At 40.0% G+C, this 8585-nt stretch overlaps 1 pseudogene; it reads left to right on the plus strand.

Moving 5' to 3' along the window:
• The first annotated feature begins 333 nt into the window (after positions 1–333).
• LOC129086151 (protein lin-28 homolog B-like) lies at positions 334–1221 on the plus strand (annotated as a pseudogene).
• Positions 1222–8585: the final 7364 nt, after the last annotated feature.

The following is an 8585-nucleotide window of genomic DNA, read 5'->3' on the forward strand; positions in this document are numbered from 1 at the left end:
CCTAAACCACAGCAACAGAATTAAAAAAAAAAAAAGGTGGAATGATAAAAACCAAACAATCTTCTGCGCAGCAAAAGAAACAACAAAGCGGAGCTTAAGGATCTAAGGTGAAATTAGTAGCAAGAAAGCATGTAATTGACAAAGTCACATGTGCTCAGGGAGCCAGAAACTGGAGAGAGAAGAGAAAAATATCAAAAGAGGGAAAACACCTTAGACCATACCAGCTAAATTTGTGATCGCACAAAATCAAGATGTTAGACTGATGCAGATCACTCCATTGCAAAGGGAAAGTTTTCGTCTCATGAGTTTAGATCAGAGAGCCCGTGGGGCAACATGGCCGAAGGTGGGGCAAGCAAAGGTGGTGGGAAAGAGCCCGGGAAGCTGCCTGAGCAGGCAGAGGAGGAATCCTAGGTTTTGCACGGGACTGGCCACTGTAAGTGGTTCAACGTTTAAATGGGATTTGGATTCATCTCCGTGATAAACTGAGAGGGAAGCCCCTTGGATATTCCAGTCGATGTATTCATCGTACACCCAAGCAAATTATTCATGGAAGGATTTAAAAGCATAAAAGAAGGAGAACCAGTGGAATTCACATTTAAAAAATCTTCCAAAGGCCTTGAATCAATACAGGTAACAGGACCTGGTGGGAGCTCCTGCTTAGGAAGTGAAAGAAGACCCAAAGGGAAGACACAACAAAAAAGAAAAGCAAAGGGAGACAGATGCTACAACTGTGGTGGCCTTGATCATCATGCTAAGGAATGTAGTCTACCTCCTCGGCCAAAGAAGTGCCATTACTGTCAGAGCATCACACACATGGTGGCAAACTGCCCGCATAAAACTGTTGCGCAGCCGCCTGTCAGTTCTTAGGGAAGAGAGGAAGCAGATTTGCATCCCGGCACATCGGCTTTCCCACAGGAGGTGATGGGAGGGCATGGCTGTGCATCAGCCCCATTTCCTCCAGAGGCTAGGTCTGAGGTCTCAGAATGGCCCAGCAGGTCACCTCAAGAAGCTTCCTCCACGAAGTCGTCAGCAGCACCCGAAGAACAAAGCAAAAAGGGGACTTCTGTTCAAAAACAGGAAAAAGAAAAATCCATAATCTTTCTCCTTAATGTATTGTTTTCTTTCCCTGATTGGAAAGTCTACCTCATGCCAATACAGGGGAACAGTATTTCACAGACAACAACTGACCTGGGGTTTTTAACTACTGTTGAGGAACTGTGAATTTTTTTAACCAGACAAATCACTCTAAGCAAATTGCATTTGAGCAGGGTGTCATGTTTTATGTAATTCAGAGAATGAGATACTATGTATATCTATATGTGCATGTGTGAGAGGGAGAGAGCCTGAGTCCTGTGTGTGTGTAGAAGGATTTATGTAGGGATGTAGACATATATATATATATATATAGAGAGAGAGAGAGAGAGAGAGAGAGAGAGAGAGAGAGAGAGAGAGAGAGAGAGAGAGTTTGTCTTTATATATGTGTGTATAGAGATACAAGCACACACCCTCCCTCCCAGAATTTGACATCCCCAAGAACTAAAAACTTGTGTGAAGTGTTTTAGATGGTTTCAAAAATAACCCCTGGAGTTTTTCTTGAAACACCACTCCCTTTACATTACATACAAATAAAAACATGACTGTTACCTTTTGTGTGAACCAAAGGATACTTCAGATCTCAGAGGTGCCAATCACATGGTACTTAAGGTTTTTAAATAATTACTTCCACCAAGTTTGGGATTGCCTTTTATTTGTTATCTGTAGAGTGCCCCGACCCGCTTTGAAGGTAGTACCTTAACTCCATATTCCTCTGACTGCCATAAGATTTTTTGAATCTAGGATACGTAACTCCAGAAAAGACAATTAATGTGTAATTCTGTGCCGATATTTCAATGTTTCTAACTCATATATTTTGCTTGTAAATTAGATGCATATTAAGAGAAAAGAAGGGGAAAGGGCAATGTAAAAATGTAGTGACTTGATTGTTTTCAGTGGTATTTTGATATCGGCTCATAACCTTTTACATGTTACGAGGTTTTTTAAGGGATTGTGGCAACAGCAGCAGCTTCCCTTGACTAAATTGGTCCTTCTAACCATCACTTGGAGCAAGGGCCTTCCCTGTTTACAACTGAAGACCTTGGAGGAAAACCCCAATTGTTTGGTATATATTTTGGTGGCTATTATTATTTCCTCTGAAGAGTTATCTAACTTGTTTCTAAAACAAACAAAAGAGCAGAGACATGAATAAAATGCCAGGGTTAAGAGTAAACATTAAGTGGGTGCTCTCAATTGTCCAGTATGTATCATCTTGAATATATTAAAAAGTACAATGTTTGGTGGCAGGCAACTAGAGTGATGAGCCTGGGGCAGAGGTACCAGAACCTCTCCTACCAGAGAGCTAGACAGATTTTATACAATAAAATTGATCTCACGTAAGTTCCCTTCATGACTCATGCTAAAGTAACCCGTAGGGTGGATTCAGGATGACCATGCAGTGATGGGGATAAAAACACTACTCAGGTTGGTCCTCAGTTATTGTTAATAAATTGGTTAGAGAACAATCATAGTGTTTGTTCCTTTTAGTTTTCAGTCATGAAAATTCATTTTGGTGTCATCCTGATTATAGATATTATGGGTATATTTCTGAAACATTTCCAAGAAGGTACCAGTTAATTATAATGCTTAACATTGACAATAAATACAGTTTTGGTGTAAGCTCAGATAAAAAAAAGAAAGAAAGAAAGAAAGAAAGAAAGAAAGAAAGAAAGAAAGAAAGAAAGAAAGAAAAAGAAAGAATAGAAAGAAAATAGCATGGCTGAGGTGAGACATGTCCTAGTGAATAGTCTCAGCTCCCTCTCCACTTGTTCTACCATCAGAGACGCGCACAGCTGCTGCTGTTTCAGCAGGCCAGGCATAAGGACGAATGCCCGGGGCTGGGCCACTGGTCCTTTACAGCTCAGATTGAATTCTACCACAGTGCTTGTGAGCATCTCCATGGTACATATACTGACGTACCAGTATGTTGTGATGCAAAGCTTACCTTTGACGATATTGAATGTTATATAGCTGTAGAGAAGTCCTTCCTGGCCTTATGTGAGGATGGTAAGCATGTATAAATTATGTAGACAAATCAAAGTGGCATTGCTTAATTTTTAGCAGGTATAATAAGCAGGTTAACAGTAAAAATGCAAAACATAGTAAGTCACTTCGAAAATTCAAACCAAAGTTTCTTGACCTTATAGAAATAGGAAATTACAGACTTGAGATTTGGACATTCCCTGTTTCCATGTTAAAAAGTTCAGAGCCGAGATCATTTCTTTTTTTAAGGACATTTTATAACTGTGGACCTATGGGTGCAATTTAAAATCATTTTAAGCATCTTACCAGATTGAACTAAGACCACACACCAAACCTATCTTATGATTAAAAAATTGGGGTTTATTTTTTATATAAGAATATTATCACTCTTACATAACCTACTCAGAACAAAGAACTTTGCTCAGGGAACATACCATATGATGATGATGTTGTTTCTTTACAGAATAGTCTACAGTCCTGCTTACTCAGAACAAACCAAATAACTGACCTTTATGTAAGTATTATATACTGATGTTAGTAAGCTACCTCTGTTTGACATAGATCAAAATTTCTGAATTTCAGATATCGATTCTCCTATTTTTATTTCATGTGAAAATAAAACAAAATTCCTGAACTCCTTGTATATGTGAATATCACTGATGTAAGCACAGTATCCATTTACATGGGTAGAATATAACTCTGTTTACAACACAAGGCTACCTCGTAGTTGATGCATAGCACACCTTTATGCTGCTCCAGCCTTAACAGTGGCTGATAATTCTCTGATACAGAACCTTTTATAGTATAGCAATTCACGGCTGTGTGTTTTTGACAAACACTTGTGAATAATGAAGCATCTCATTTAGTTAGCGAAGTCTCCAAGCATTTCCTTAAACCTATCATGTACTTAGTTGAAAGAATTATGGGCACTCTTACACTTAAGCAAAGCAGAACACAGAAGCCATCTTTGAAATAACTGCTCAGCCCAGAGGTCAAGGCAGGAAAGGGTAGCAGGAAGAGAGGTGAGTATGTGAGTGTGTTCATGCTGGGCAAGCAGTATAAAAAAAAGCCAATCTCCCTCATGCATTTCTGTGCTGCCCTGAAGCCAAGCGTGTGGCAACCTTATTGCCCCCCACACACAACTCACTAGTGCTGGCTTGCCAAGGAGTGGACGTGGAGTGGATGTGCAATGCCATTTCTAGATACTAACTGGAAGGGTCTGTGTGAAGCATCAGTTTACAGGGGTTACTCATGAGTTGAGCAGGAGGTCTGTAAATTAGTAGCCCCTTGACCTCGCCCCCATGTCAACGCAAATGTAATTCCTAAGAAAGATGCTCCACTGGTCTCTCAGTCCTGTGAGCTGTTCATTTGCTACATGGCAGATTATAGTGGAAACATTTTTATACTTGCATTTCTAGTCTTATTAGAAGACCTTGGATGTATTTTTACAATTGAAAGATATAGAAAGATCTTTACTTGCTTATGACTTGGAAGTTTGGCATGCAATGTAGGGGAAAAGATCAGGAAACATCATGTTATTAGCATTGATTCACCTACAAAATAGGATGTTTTTATTGCCAATTTTTTTAAATATTCTTGCACCAATGTGGCCCCAAGTTACTGCTAGTTGTATTTAGTTAGTGAATAGAAGCCCATAGTGTTTAATAGACTTTTTAACATTTATACAAGACATGGGAAATCTCATTAAGTCTTAAAGTTAATTTAAATTAATTTATCTGTTTTCTCTAAGAAATGTTTATCATAAAATATATATGTGTATCTCCCCTTTGGTTATAAAACTTGGGAAAGTATGTACAAGTGCAGCTGCACTGAGTTTAATTTTCTAGATGTCTTAATGAAATTTATTTGTTTTAGGGAAGAACAACTTGTTAAAAGCATCAAAGTCTGTCTTACATAGCTGTCATCAGCCTTTTTAAGATGTGGTGGTTGTGTGATCTGTGTCATAGTTCAGTTAGAGTGAGAAGTTGACCTATGAATCGTTTTTAAGTTGTATATATGGAACGAAGCTGCAAAGTTATGTGAGAAACTATTACGATATTTAATATAACTGTGGCTTCACACTTGTGAGAGTTACCAGCTTGAAACTGATGGTGTTGACTACTTCTTGAATTACTTACATCTATCAACCACTGGCACTAACAAACAAGCTGGCTTTAATAAGTATGAGTTGTGGTTTTTTTTGGTATTAACAACCCTAACCGTGCTAGAGACCAAAGTGAACACTGATTTCTATATGTCTTTAATACAGTTTTATCTATTGTGTTTAAATTATTCTGCATAGTATTTAGATTGCCTCATTGTCCAATTTAATTCATGTTGTTTACAAGTGAAAATAAACAAAACATTTGAACTGTATGTTTTTACAGGACAAAAAAGGAGATGTTTCTAATGGTGTTTCACTTGTGGATAGTCATTCTGATGGGCTAAAGTACTGTTTGCTTTTCTGCAGACCATGGGATTTATGCCTAATGTCTTATTCTGTCAACTATGGATATTTTGAGGTCTAAAAAAATTACTTGATTAAAAATGAAACATATAACGTTGGCATTAAAAAAAAACAAAGTAGAAAGTCGACGAAATGAGAAAAAAATTAGCAAATCGTGTATCTCATAAGGGATTAATATCCAAAATTAATAAAGAACTACTACAACTCAACAGTAACAAAAACCCAAATAAAGTGAGCTATAAATAGACATTTTGCCAAAGAAGTTATACAAGTAGCTAATAGGTATATGAAAAGATGCTCAACATCATGAGTCATTAGGGAAATGCAAATCAAAACCAGAGTGAGCTGCGACTGTTGAAATGACCATAACAAAAAAAACAAGAGATAACAAATGGTTCTGATGATGTTAGCACCATTTGGCATTGTTAGTGGGAATGTATACTGGTAGCCACTGGTACAGTATGGAGATTCCTCAAAAAATTAAAAAAATAGAACTTCCATATTATCCAGTAATTTCACTTCTGGAATATAACCAAATATATCCAAAGGAAATAACACTAATTAGAAAAGATACATGTTCACAGAGGCATTATTTACAATGGCCCAGTCATGGTTGCAACCTAAATGTCTATCAGTTGATGAAAGGATAAAGAAGTGACCTACACACGCACACACACACACACACACACACACTCTCACACACACACACACACAAACTCACTCACACACACAGTGGAATGTTATTTAGCCATAAAAAAACGAACAAAAAAAATCCTGCCAACATGGATGGACCTTCAGGGCATTATCCTCAGAGGAAGACAAACACTATGTGATCTCACTTATATGTAGAATCTTAAAAAAATCATAGAAAAGGAGATCAGATTTGTGGTTACTAGAGGCATGTGGGGTGGAGGGAGGAGGAATTAGATGAAGGTGGTCAAAAGGTATAAACTTCCAGTTAAAAGATAAGAAAGTACTAGGGATATAATGTACAACATGATAACTGTAGCTAACCCTACTGTATTTGGTAAGTATATGAAAGTTGTTAAGAGAGTATATCCTAAGAATTCTCATTAAAAGGACAAAAAAAAATTTTTGCCTCTTTTTACTGTACTAAACTTACTGCCATAATCACTTCATAATATTTGTAAGTCAAACCATTATATTGTATACTTTAAACTTATACAGTGACATGTCAATTAAATCTCAGTACAACTTGAATAAAACATGAAGTAAGAAGGACTCAGTAAATTTTAGCTATTATTATCACCCCTACAGGGAAGTTGGGAACCGTGAATGAGATTCTGGAACTTGTGTGGCTTCCCATGGTTAACAGTAAAGTCTTGGACATAAAGGATAAACAAATGGCACAAATGGCAAGGATGAAGTTTGCTGGGGGATTGTATACACCTCGTGGCTAGTTGTATGTGAAGGTGGGGGGCAGGAGAGAGAGAGAGAGAGACAGAGAGAGAGAGAGAGAGGCAGAGACAGACAGAGAATAGAGAAAGGGAGAGAGGACGAGAGGGAGCTCACATGGGAAAGTGATGTAAGCCCAGGCCTCTGGGGAAACAAGAGAAGTTGCCCTGGGATAGGAGGGAAGACTTGTTCTTGGGGTTCCTCACAGGGACCAAGGGCCAGTGCCTGACAATTATGTAGACTCTGGGAGTTTGAGGGACACAGATTCGACTGCTCTCTCCTGGTCGTCAGTCCACCTGTGGAGCCACTGCTGGGGGAGTTACGGGCACCTTAGCCTAGTGCTGGAAAGGGGCAAAGGGAGTGGGGATAGATAGGACCTTTTCTGAGCACCTATTGTATTAGGCTGAGGTTGGGACCAAAGTCTGTGTCCAAGGCTCTGTGTCTCCAAGAGACCTGGGTTTAAATTCTGATTGTTCTTTACTAGTGGGACATCTTTGGGAATGATTCCTCTCTCTAAGCCTCAGTCTCTTCGTTTGTATAATAGGGTTGAAAATACCTCATACTGAGAGGATTAAAGAAATAACCTGTGTCAAAAGCCCTGGGTGCAGCACCCTGGAATCTGCAGTGTTATGGAAACTGGTCTTTTTCCAGCCTCTGCTAACTGCTTCCCAGGGCAAGGTAGCCCAGTCTCTGTTGACTGCCTCTGAGCTGGCTGTGAGGGAGGTTTCCCTCACAGTTCTGCACAGGAGCCACCCAGAAAAATGCCCCCTCTTCTCCTTCCACATGATAATGAAACAGGGTGGTCACAGGCACCTCCCCTGACTCCTCCTGCCTTGTTACTTACGAACACATGTGTGTGCTCACTTAAGTTAATGGAGAGTGCCCATATGCATTATCACAGGGCCTCTGCTTGCTTCCTACCAGTGCTAAGTGCTTTACTTATCTACAGGCCTTACTGAATCCTCACAACCAACCTATAAGGTAGGTCATATCTACAAGATGAGTGAGGGCTGGTGGGGGAAGGGGGAGACTTGGAAAGGTTAAGCTAATAGGTGGCAGGCTCAGAATACAAACCCACATGAGAATAACTTTTAGGCATGGTTGTGCATGTGGGCACTTTCTACGCACCCTCTTGAGTATGTGCCCTCCCTCCTGACACTGGAATTAGAGGACAATTAGGAGGGGACAGGGAAGGAGGTTCAAAGGGACTTCTTCCTTCATGTAAACAGGGACAGTCTTCTTAGAGGGAAAGCCTCCCGGCCTACCTTTCTCCTTTTCCCTCCCTACTATTCTCCCTTGCTTCAGAGGATAGCAGGTCCTGTGACTGAAGAAAAGACAGTGTTTGTGCCTTGACATTAATGCTCTCCTCTCCTCCTCCTCTGCCCCATTTCACTTGAGGAATAGCACTCATTCACCTGCAGGAGAGGTGTGTGGGTGCAGTGCCTCAGGAACATCCTCCTGTGGATTTGAGGCCCCCAGAAGGAGGCAGCTGCTGTTGGGGTCAGCATCAGAGGCATCCGTCCTCTGGCTGTGATGTCATTTACTACCTCTGAGCTCTGGCTAAGTGACTATGCAGACAGAGACTGAGTCTTGGTTTCTTCACCAGAGATTGGGATCCTTATTTGCA

This window comes from Pteronotus mesoamericanus, unplaced genomic scaffold (genome assembly GCF_021234165.1).
Source record: "Pteronotus mesoamericanus isolate MK-2021 breed Mesoamerican mustached bat unplaced genomic scaffold, CSHL_Meso_final scaffold_36, whole genome shotgun sequence".
Classification (NCBI taxonomy): domain Eukaryota; kingdom Metazoa; phylum Chordata; class Mammalia; order Chiroptera; family Mormoopidae; genus Pteronotus; species Pteronotus mesoamericanus.